Here is a 12,013-nt window from a genome sequence, read left to right on the forward strand (position 1 = left end):
ATTTCATCACATTGACTTATTTTTCCGGCCCTTTGACAAGCATCACAGGATTTGCAAAGAAGGTGTGCGTTTTGTAAATTGTAGGCCAATAGAATCCAGCATCATAAACTTTTCTTGCTGTTAGTCGAGGCCCATAATGCCATCCTGTTGGTCCTGTGTGACAATGGTTTAAGATTTTACTAGCTTCATCTCCGAATACACATCGGCGTATTATTCCATCGGGACAACTTTTAAACAAATGTGGATCTTCCCAGAAATAGTATTTTATATCACTAAAGAATTTCTTTCGTTTTTGGTACGATAATCCTTTCTCAAGGAATCCACAAACTAAGTAGTTTGCATAGTCTGCAAACCATGGTATTTCATTATAATCTATCTTCAATAGATATTCATCAGGAAAATTGTCTTGTATGGCCGATTCATTTAGAACTTCTAATTCGGGATTTTCAAGACGAGAAAGATGATCAGCGGCGAGATTTTCTGCTCCTCTTTTATCTCGGATTTCAATATCGAATTCTTGTAAGAGTAAGATCCAACGGATTAATCTTGGTTTAGCATCTTGTTTCGAAAATAGGTATCTAAGAGCAGAATGGTCGGTATAGACCACCGTTTTAGCTAGAACGAGATATGAGCGAAATTTGTCAAAAGCAAAGACAATAGCAAGGAGTTTTTTTTCAGTAGTTGTGTAATTTGTTTGTGCTCCTTGTAATGTCTTACTAGTAATATATAGGTTGAAATCGTTTTTCAATCCTTTGTCCTAAAACGGCTCCCATTGCAAAATCACTTGCATCGCACATAAGTTCAAACGGTAGATTCCAATTTGGTGTTATCATGATCGGCGCATTAGTGAGTTTCTCTTTAAGAATATTAAAAGATTTGATGCATTCATCTGAAAAGATGAATGAAGCATCCTTTTCTAGGAGTTTATTCATAGGAGTGGCAATTTTTGAAAAATCTTTTATGAAACGTCGGTAAAAACCGGCATGCCCTAGAAAACTCCTAACTCCTCTAACATTGGTGGGATGTGGAAGTTTAGCAATTACATCTACTTTAGCTCTATCCACTTCAATTCCTTCCTTTGAAATTTTATGTCCAAGAACGATGCCTTCTTTAACCATGAAATGACATTTCTCCCAATTAAGTACTAGATTTGATTGTTCGCATCTAATAAGAATTCGTTCAAGATTCACTAGACATGATTCAAATGTATCACCGAAGACTGAAAAGTCATCCATGAAAACTTCCATGCATTCTTCTATCATGTCGTGAAAAATCGCCATCATGCACCTTTGAAAGGTTGCAGGGGCGTTGCAAAGTCCAAATGGCATGCGTTTGTAAGAAAAAGTACCATAAGGGCACGTGAATGTGGTTTTCTCTTGGTCATCGGGTGCTATTGGAATTTGAAAATATCCGGAAAAACCATCTAGAAAACAATAGTAACTATTTTCGGCTAATCTTTCCAACATTTGATCAATGAAAGGTAAGGGAAAGTGATCTTTTCTGGTGGCGTCATTTAATTTTCTATAATCAATACATACACGCCATCCTGTTACAGTCCTAGTAGGAATAAGCTCATTTTTCTCATTTGTAATAACAGTCATGCCACCCTTCTTAGGCACGCATTGAACTGGGCTTACCCATGGACTATCAGAGATTGGATAAATTAAACTTGCATCTAGCAGTTTAATAATTTCTTTCTTAACAACATCTTGCATATTCGGATTTAGTCTTCGTTGGCGTTGCACATACGTTTTATGACATTCTTCCATAAGGATTTTATGTGTGCAATACGAAGGACTTATTCCTTTAATATCATGAATCTTCCATGCAATGGCTGGTTTATGAGCTTTCAATACAGAAATGAGTTGTGATTTCTCATTTTCAGTAAGAGAAGACGATATTATTACAGGTAATTCAGATTCACCATGTAAATAAACGTATTCCAAATGGTTTGGAAGTGGCTTTAACTCTAATGTCGGAGGTTCTTCTATCGATGATTTATATCGATATCTGTCTTCTTCTTTTAGCATTTGAATTTCTTCTGTTGTTGGTTCATATCCATTAGCTATTAGTGTAGCTAACATTTCAGTTTCATCAATTGGTTCAGTTCCTTCTCCTAAAGAACATTCTCCCGTTCCTTGTAATTCTGGAAATTCTTCTAACAATTCTGCATGTGAATCTATAGTTTGAATATAATAACATGTATCATCTGCAGATTGTGGTTGTTGCATTGCTCTATCAACTGAAAAGGTAACACTCTCGTCCTCTATACTTAGGGTCAGTTTCTTACCGAACACGTCTATCATTGCTTTAGCCGTGTTTAAGAATGGTCTTCTTAATATGAGAGGAACTTGAGAATCTTCTTCCATGTCCAGAACAACAAAATCTACTGGAAATACTAAAGTACCAACTTTAACTAGCATGTTCTCCATTATCCCTCTAGGATATTTTATTGATCTATTGGCTAGTTTTATGCTTATTCGTGTTGGTTTCAATTCTCCAAGGTCTAGTTTAGTGTATAGTGAATACGGCATTAAATTTATACTAGCACCTAAGTCTGCCAATGCTTCTATTGAACTAAGACTACCCAGAAAACATGGAATTGTGAAACTTCCTGGATCTGATAGTTTTTCTGGTATCTTATTCAACAGCACTGCTGAACAATTAGTATTCATAGTAACAGCCGAGAGTTCTTCCATTTTCTTTCTATTCGAGATTAGATCTTTCATAAATTTAGCATATCTAGGCATTCCTGAAATCACATCAATGAAAGGAAGATTTACATTTATCTGTTTAAACATATCCAAGAATTTGGATTGCTCGGCTTCAAGTTTCTCTTTCTTCATTTTACTCCGGTAAGGAAGTGGTGGTTGGTATGGTTTAACATAAGGTTTAGCCTTAACTGTGTTATCTTCATTAACCTTTTCAACTACCGGTTCTTTTTCCTTATCTTGATCAGGTTGTGGTTCTTGTGGAGTAGGAATAGCTTCATCAGAAATTACAGGTATTTCAGGTGGTTTAAGTGTAATACCACTTCTTGTGGTAATGGCTTTAGCTATTTTATTCCGGGGGTTAGCATTTGTATTACTAGGTAAACTTTCCGGTTTTCTTTCACCTATTAACCTTGCTAGGTTACTCACTTCTTGTTCCAAATTTTGAATAGAAGCTTGTTGATTTCTAAATGCTTGAGCATTTTGTTCATTAGTTTGTTTTTGAGATGTGAAAAACTGCGTTTGAGTTTCAACTAGCTTCGTCATCATATCTTCTAAATTCGGCTTTTTATCATCGGGTTGTGGTGGTTTGTTTTGAAAATTAGGTCTTTGCTGATTGTAAGTATTATTGGATACTTGTTGATTGCTAGAACCTTGTTGGTTGTTGTATGGAACATTTCGGTTATAATTCTGGTTTTGATTGTAAATTGGTCTTGGCAGTTGATAATTATTCTGATAATTATTTCCAGGCCTTTGGTTTATGTATGAAATATTCTCTCTTTGTTCCATTGTTAGCTCAATACTGAGACAATCTTTTGTCAAATGTGGTCCTCCACACTGGTCACAACTAATTCGTATTGAGTGAATATCTTTAGTCATCTTTTCCATTCGTCTCTCGACAGCATCTATCTTTGCGGAAATGGAATCTAAGTCATGGCTAGAATCGGCTCTAGCTGCTTTAGATGATCTAACGATATCTTTTTCTTGGTGCCACTCATGTGAGTGAGAAGCAGTGTTATCAATAATTTTGTAAGCATCAGTTTCTGTTTTCTTCATAATAGAACCACAGCTGCTATATCGACGTCTTTCCTTGTAGTGATGTCGCATCCTTGGTAGAATATTTGTACTATTTGACAGGTGTCTAAACCATGTTGCGGACATCCTCTTAATAACTTTCCAAATCTAGTCCATGCCTCATATAGAGTTTCATTTGGTTTCTGTGTGAACGTAACAATTTCTCCTTGAAGTCTTACGGCTTTAGATGCCGGAAAGAATTGTTTAAGAAATTTTTCAACTAAAACGTCCCATGTATCAATCGCCCCTTCAGGTAACGATTCCAACCAATCTTTGGCTTCTCCCTTTAAAGTCCAGGGAAATAACATGAGATATATATGTTCATCTTCAACGTCTCTTATTTTAAATAGTGTACAGATCCTATTAAAGGTACGAAGATGTTCATTTGGATCTTCCTTCGGCGCACCACTAAATTGGCATTGATTAGTCACCATGTGTAGAATTTGTCCTTTGATTTCATAATCTGGCGCATTAATGTCTGGATGAGTAATTGCGTGACCTTGGCCAGTGCGTTTAGCTCTCATTCGGTCTTCCATACTTAAAGGTTCCAGATTTTCTATGATTGAATTTGTTGAATCTGAATCACTAGAGGATTCTGATTTAATGGTTCGTTCCTCAACAATCTCTGTTTGAATGATTGGTGGTTCCGGAGGAAAAATTAATGGTTCAGGATCTATGAATTGTCCCTGAATATTCTCCGGATTCTCAATTGTGAGGTCGGGTTCAAAAAATGGATTATCGGAAATTTGAATTGGAGTACTTGGTCGACTGGATGACGATTCTAAAGAAAAATCAACGGCGAAAATATTTGCTAGATGTCTTGATCGAGTTACAGGTGGTGAACATACAAAAGGTGGTGAACGTACAAAAGGTGGTGAACATACAAAAGGTGGTGAATGTACAAAAGATGGTGAACGTCTTGCTCGGTGCATTCACTGAATATCCTATTAGTTTTTAAAAGGAAAGAAAAATTATATAAGTTATCCAATTAATAGACTTTTCTGATTTTGCCCACTTTTCGAATAGCCAAAAGATGCAGCAGAGGGGCAGGATTCGTTTGGTCTTAATATAATTGAGTACTGTTTGGCTCCAATAACCCGGTCCACGTACAAATCCAACTATTACTACGAACCAGAAAATTTTGATGTCTATCAAATTAACCACTTAAAATAAATTTTCGTAATTTAAAGAAATTTAGATAAGAAGTAGAATAAAAATCTATGTCCTAAAAACTAGGATGTCGAGAAATAAGAAAGAAAAAGAGCGCGTCGAAAAAGAAAAGGGCTGAAAAATAAAAGGCGTCGAAAAATAAGAAAGAAAAAGAGTGACTTATAAAACTTTAAAACGCTCGACTAACCCAACCTTATTATTATCACTAACTTAAAATTAAAATTGCAAATTGAGATTACTAATTGGAGTGATAATTGATACATAGGTAAAAGGCGTCAAAAAATTAAAATAAGAAAGTAGTGCGTCAAAACTTAAAAAGGAACTAAAAACTAAAAATTAAAAGTTGCGTCTAAAAATATTAAAGCTTACAAGAAAAACTATATCCCAAATGGCAATATCTTAAAAAGGTACTAAAACTTAAAAAGGCATCGCAACATTCTAAAGCACCTAAATCTTAGTCTAAAGAGAAAGCACTTAAAGAATTTTACGGCAAAGCCTAAAAATCTAGAAATAAAAATAACTATGGTAAAAACTATGACTTAAAACTAAATATGAGTGAAAAATACAAATATTACGCTACAACAATTAAAAAGGGACAAAATATAAAAATATACTAAAAGTTGTAAAAAGTACAATTTTTATAAAAATATTATTTTTATATTATTTATTAAAACTATTAATTTTACAATTTAATTAAACTAATTAAACTAAATATATAAAATAATTAAAACTAAACTAAATTAATTAATTAACAAAACCTAATTAGGTTTTTTAAATAAATAATAATAATAATTACACGTAATTAATGCAGAATTAGGGCTTATGTTCGTGTCAGGGTGGCTCCGCGAGTTACGGTGCCACGTACCAGAAAACCCCGCGAGTCGGGAAGGTTAAAATTTTAAATGCACAAATATCGTTCGACAGGTTCTGTAGTTTTTTTTAAATTATATTTTATATATTTTTCTATTTTTAATAATTATATAAAATATAATAAATAAAAACTTATATTTTAAAAACTAAAATAAAAAAAATAGAAATACTTTATAATTTTATAAATAAAAATCTTAAAAATAGATTTATATATATTTTTTTTTCTTTTTCGGTTTTTAAATTTTTATATTTTTTTTTAATATTTAAAATGTATTTTTATAAAAACTAAATAAAACTTAATAAAAATTCTCTTTTTTTTTATGTGTGTGGCGTTTCGCTTCGTCGTTCCCCGGCAGCGGCGCCAAAAATACTTGATGTTATGCGAGGTATATATGAAATAGTATTAATTTAAATACGAAATACGACGAAATATTACACAAGTTTTAATTATTTATTTACAAAATGGATATACCTAAACCTTGCTACAACACTATAGGCAGTGTACCTAATCGTAGAGTAGTGTAGTTTTTAGTAAGTCTGGTTCGTCCACAGGGAAAATCTTTAAACAAAGCTTAACGCTATATTAGTTTTATTTTATAAAAATACAAAAATATATATAAGTAATATTATTATTATAAAGGGGGGTTTTTACCGTTTAATGACCGGTTTGTCGATTTTGAAACTTAGTCGCAGTTAAAACTTAATGTAAAATATTAAAAATAAATATAACTTAATTTAAAGTGTAAAGTAAATAACGATAATGAAATTGCGATTAATAAAAGTGCGATAAAATAAAATTGCGATAATAAAAAAGTACGATAATTAAAAGTGCAATTAAATACAATAACAATAAATAAAATTGCGATAATTAGAAGTGCAATTAAATATAAAATAAAGGAAATTAAATATGAAATAAAAGAATTATGCTTATTTAAACTTCCGTAATCATGATGTTTGACGTGTTGATTTTTAGTTTTATGCCCATGGGTTAATTATCCTTTGTCCTGGATTATTTAATATGTCCGTCTGGTTTTTGTCCATAACAGTCCATCAGTCATAAATATAAAGTGCGAGTGTCCTCGTCAAATTATCCTAATACCCGAAGTCAAATATTCCAACTAATTGGGGACTTAAACTGTAACAAGGTTTTAATACTTTGTTTAATAATTACACCAGGATATCGACTGTGTGTAACCTAAGGTTTTAATACTTTGTTATCAATTATGCCAAGTGTCCTTGTACATAATTTCACCCCTGTTTTAATAATTCCATAGACTATTAATCCATTCCCGTGTCCGGTTAAATGAACGATTATTCGTACATATAAATACCCCGCCCATCGTGTCCGATCGAGTGTATATGGTTATTTATAGGGACGTCCAATTGCAAATCTTTATATTAAAATTAACAAACTATCATTTAGTTAAACAAATATAAAGCCCATTAATAGCCCATAGTCTAATTTCCACAAGTGTCGTTCTTTTGTCCAAACCCCAATTATGGTACAAAGCCCAATTACCCAATTTTAGTATTTAGCCCAACATCATGATTACTTCGATTTAAATAAGCATAATAATAACTTAGCTACGAGACATTAAATTAAAAAGGTTGAACATAACTTACAATGATTAAAAATAGCGTAGCGTTACACGGACAGAATTTCGACTTACACCCTTACAACATTCGCTAACATACCCTTATTATTAGAAATTAAAATTAAAATTAAAATTAAAATTAAAATATAATATATATATATATATATATATATATATATATATATATATATATATATATATATATATATATATATATATATATTCGTTTATAGAGAGATTGATAAAAGGATATATAAAACGATCAAAATGCGTTAGCTTTTATAGGCATTTTTGTCCAGGGTATCTCCGCGAGTTGCGGTCCCTTTGCACTACAAACTCCACAGGTCGCGGAGTTCGTAAACCCAGCTCACACAAGTTTGGATCCTAGTCTGCCGACGGTTTTAATATATAAATATAATATATATATATAATTTATATAATTAATTATATATTATATTATATTTATATACATAGTTAACTTGTAATTTTTAGTCCGTTGCGTCGAGCGTTGAGAGTTGACTCTGGTCCCGGTTCCGGATTTTCGAACGTCCTTGCGTACAATTTAATATCTTGTACTTTGCGTTTTGAATCTTGTATTCTTGTAATTTTGAGATGTTTCTTATCAATAATTGGAACCACTTTGATTGTATTTTGTACTTTTGAGCTTTTTGGTCGTTTGCGTCTTCAATTCGTCGAATCTATCTTTTGTCTTCACCTTTTATTATTTAAACGAATATCACTTGTAAATAGAACAATTGCAACTAAAAGCTTGTCTTTCTTGAGGAATAATGCTATGAAATATATGTTCGTTTTTAGCATTATCAAATATTCCCACACTTGAGTGTTGCTTATCCTCAAGCAATATAGTCTTGAAATACTAGAATCACTTCTTTATTCTTCACACTTTGTACATCAGTGATTTCTATACGGCGGTATAAACAATGGTAGTAACGATGTGGTTTACAGTCTCACATGACTATAAAAATTTAGATTCATTAAGGAAATTGGATCTTTATGAAAACATTTGATCTTTTTAAAATTCATTCTAGCTTTTACCCTAGCTAAGTTTTCCGGAATAACCCTTCACCGGTGTTTGCAAATTGTTTTTGTGGGTTTAGTGGGTTTCAGATTTGAAAATTTTAGCTCAAAACTTGCGGTTTTGTGTCACCCACTTGCTAACCTTGTATTGGGAAAGCAACACGTCCAGTATACTTGCTCCGTATATTACCTTTCGGTAAACTACCGTCCGGTTGTAAAGGAAAGCGTTGAATAAGCAACTGTTAAGGCAATGTCCCCTGACATGCTTTTAATTATGGTCTATAATGTGTCGGACGCAATTACTATCCTTTGTAGGAGCAATAGTAAAGATCATCTTATAATTTTTCTGGTCTGGCACAAGGTCCTGTCTTCGACCATGCTATGCAACCACCGTTCTTACGGTTGACACCCGATTTGGTTCAGGTGAACTAATGAATTCCAGGTGAATTCTTAGGATTTTACGTTCAATGGTAATGAACGCATTGAAAATAGGTTTTCAGAAAACAAATCGGTTTGAAATTTTGATCAAAATATTTTCTCGTTCAAGCTCGAGTTTAGATATCATTGAATTCCATGAGTTTGTAATTCTCAATCTTTAAGGTCAATCTCTAGGATTGAGTAATATCAGTCTTAAAAGCTGATTTTTGATCTTTAAGGAGATTATCCTTTCTGGGGATCTGATTCATTAGTCTTATCAAGCTAATTTGCACGATGCCCCCATTGTACGAGACAGATCCTCTCATGGTTAGGATAAGTCTGACCACTTGGCGACCCTGTTTGATGCTGAGGTCCATGGATTTCCTGCTGATTTTAGAGATGACTTTTCTAGATTTTTCGTCAACCTACAGCTGGTCTGGACGACAACTTCTTGACCTAAATCAAGAAGCGCGTGTCTTTTTCGGAAGAGTTTACCTCCTTTTAATGATGGAATTGATGCATCGTGTAGATCCATCTTTCTTTCAAATATATTATAATAAATCGGGTAAAACTGTTTATTTTCGTCCAAAACAAAAGTATTTTTAATTAATTGTACAAAAATATGTGATATATGTTTTGAATAACTTGGTAAAAATTTCCCACACTTGGCTTTTATTTTCCTTTCTTTGCCTTTTTATTCTCATCTATTCCATTTTAAATGAATTCTAACATTTTGGTTTGTTTCTCAATTTATGTCCTTTCCAAGGTAACAATAATTTCGGTGTTAACACCTAGTTTTATCGTTCATAAATATGTATAAACATGATTTTGGGTTCATTTAATTGAAAATTTTGAAAAATTTTACTATAATTGGGTAGTCAGTATATAAGACTAGGGTTGTTCTTTATTATCAGAGAGCACTAGATTCTAATACAACTACTGCGTTACTAGTATTTTTAATGGTAACCAAGTGTTTAGATTAAAAAAAAATTTAAAATTCTGAAAGAATTTAACCCCTTCCCACACTTATGATCTTGCAATGCCCTCATTTGCAAGAAATCAGTAACAATTTAAATTATTGAGGGTGATTAGCGTAGAAAAATGATTAAATTTTACCAAAGTTTTCTAACATATTGGATTTTTTTTTCTTTTTTTTTTATTTTTTTTATTTTTTTTTAATTAATTACTGGACCAAACATAATCGTTTGATGATGATACAATCACTGATACTACTCGCTGCGATGCTTAATCATTCTTCCTAATTTGAACAGACACCAATCGATTACTGATACTACATAATCGTTTGATGATGATACAATCACTGATACAATCGGGGTTAAATTCTTTCGGAGGGTTAAATTCTTTCGGATTTTAAAAATTTTTAACTTAAACACTTGGTTACCATTAAAAATACTAGTAACGTAGTAGTTGTATTAGAATCTATTGCTCTCTGATAATAAAGAACAGCCCTAGTCTTATATACTGACTACCCAATTCTAGTAAAAAATTTTAAAATTTTCAACTAAATGAATTCAAAATCATGTTTATACATATTTATGAATGATAAAACAAGGTGTTAACACCGAAATTATTGTTACCTTGGAAAGGACATAAATTGAGAAACAACTCAAAATGTTAGAATTCATTTAAGAATGGAATAGAGGAAAATAAAAAGGCAAAGAAATGAAAATAAAAGCCAAGTGTGGGAAATATTTATCAAGTTATTCAAACATATGTCACATATTTTTGTACAAATAACTGAAGATACTATTGTTTTGGACAATTTCTAAAAAGTTTTACCCGATTTTCTGTAAGAAAGATAGATCTACACGATGAATCAATTCCATCATTATAAAGAAGTAAAGTCTTCTGAAAAAGAAACGCGCTTCTTGATTTAGGTCATGAAGTTGTCGTCCAGACCAGCTGTAGGTTGATGAAAAATCTAGAAAAGTCATCACTAAAATCAGCAGGAAATCCATGGACCTCAGCATCAAACAGGGTCGCCAAGTGGTCAGACTTATCCTAACCATGAGAGGATCTGTCTCATAAAATGGGGAGGACGCCGTGCAAATTAGCTGGATAAGACTAATGAATCAGATCCCCAGAAAGGATAACCTCCGTAAAGATCAAAAATCAGCTTTTAAGACTGATATTACTCAATCCTAGAGATTGACCTTAAAGATTGAGAATTACAAACTCATGGAATTCAATGATATCTAAACTCGAGCTTGAACGAGAAAATATTTTGATCAAAATTACAAACCGATTTGTTTTCTAAAAACCCATTTTCAATACGTTCATTACCATTGAACGTAAAATCCTAGGAATTCACCTAGAATTCATTAGGTCACCTGAACCAAATCGGGTGTCAACCGTAAGAACGGTGGTTGCATAGTATGGTCAAAGACAAGACCTTGTGCCAGACAGAAAAATCATAGGATGATCTTTACTATTGCTCCTATAAAGGATAGTACTAGCATCCGATACGTTTATAGACCATAATCAAAAGCATGTCAGGGGACATTGCCTTAATAGTTGCTTGTTCAACGCTTTCCTTTACAACCGGACGGTAGTTTACCGAAAGGTAATATACGGAGCAAGTATACTGGACGTGTTGCTTTCCCAATACAAGGTTAGCAAGTGGGTGACACAAAACCGTAAGTTTTGAGCTAAAATTTTCAAATCTGAAACCCACCAAACCCACAAAAAGAATTTGCAAACACCGGTGAAGGGTTATTCCGGAAAACTTAGCTAGGGTAAAAGCTAGAATGAATTTTCAAAAGATCAAATGTTTTCATAAAGATCCAATTTCCTTAATGGATCTAAATTTTTATAGTCATGTGAGACTGTAAACCACATCGTTACTACCATTGTTTATACCGCCGTATAGAAATCACTGATGTACAAAGTGTGAAGAATAAAGAAGTGATTCTAGTATTTCAAGACTATATTGCTTGAGGACAAGCAATGCTCAAGTGTGGGAATATTTGATAATACTAAAAACGAACATATATTTCATAGCATTATTCCTCAAGAAAGACAAGCTTTTAGTTGCAATTGTCCTATTTACAAGTGATATTCGGTTAAATAATAAAAGGTGAAGACAAAAGATAGATTCGACGAATTGAAGACGCAAAC

Source organism: Rutidosis leptorrhynchoides, chromosome 3, assembly GCF_046630445.1.
Source record: "Rutidosis leptorrhynchoides isolate AG116_Rl617_1_P2 chromosome 3, CSIRO_AGI_Rlap_v1, whole genome shotgun sequence".
NCBI lineage: Eukaryota > Viridiplantae > Streptophyta > Magnoliopsida > Asterales > Asteraceae > Rutidosis > Rutidosis leptorrhynchoides.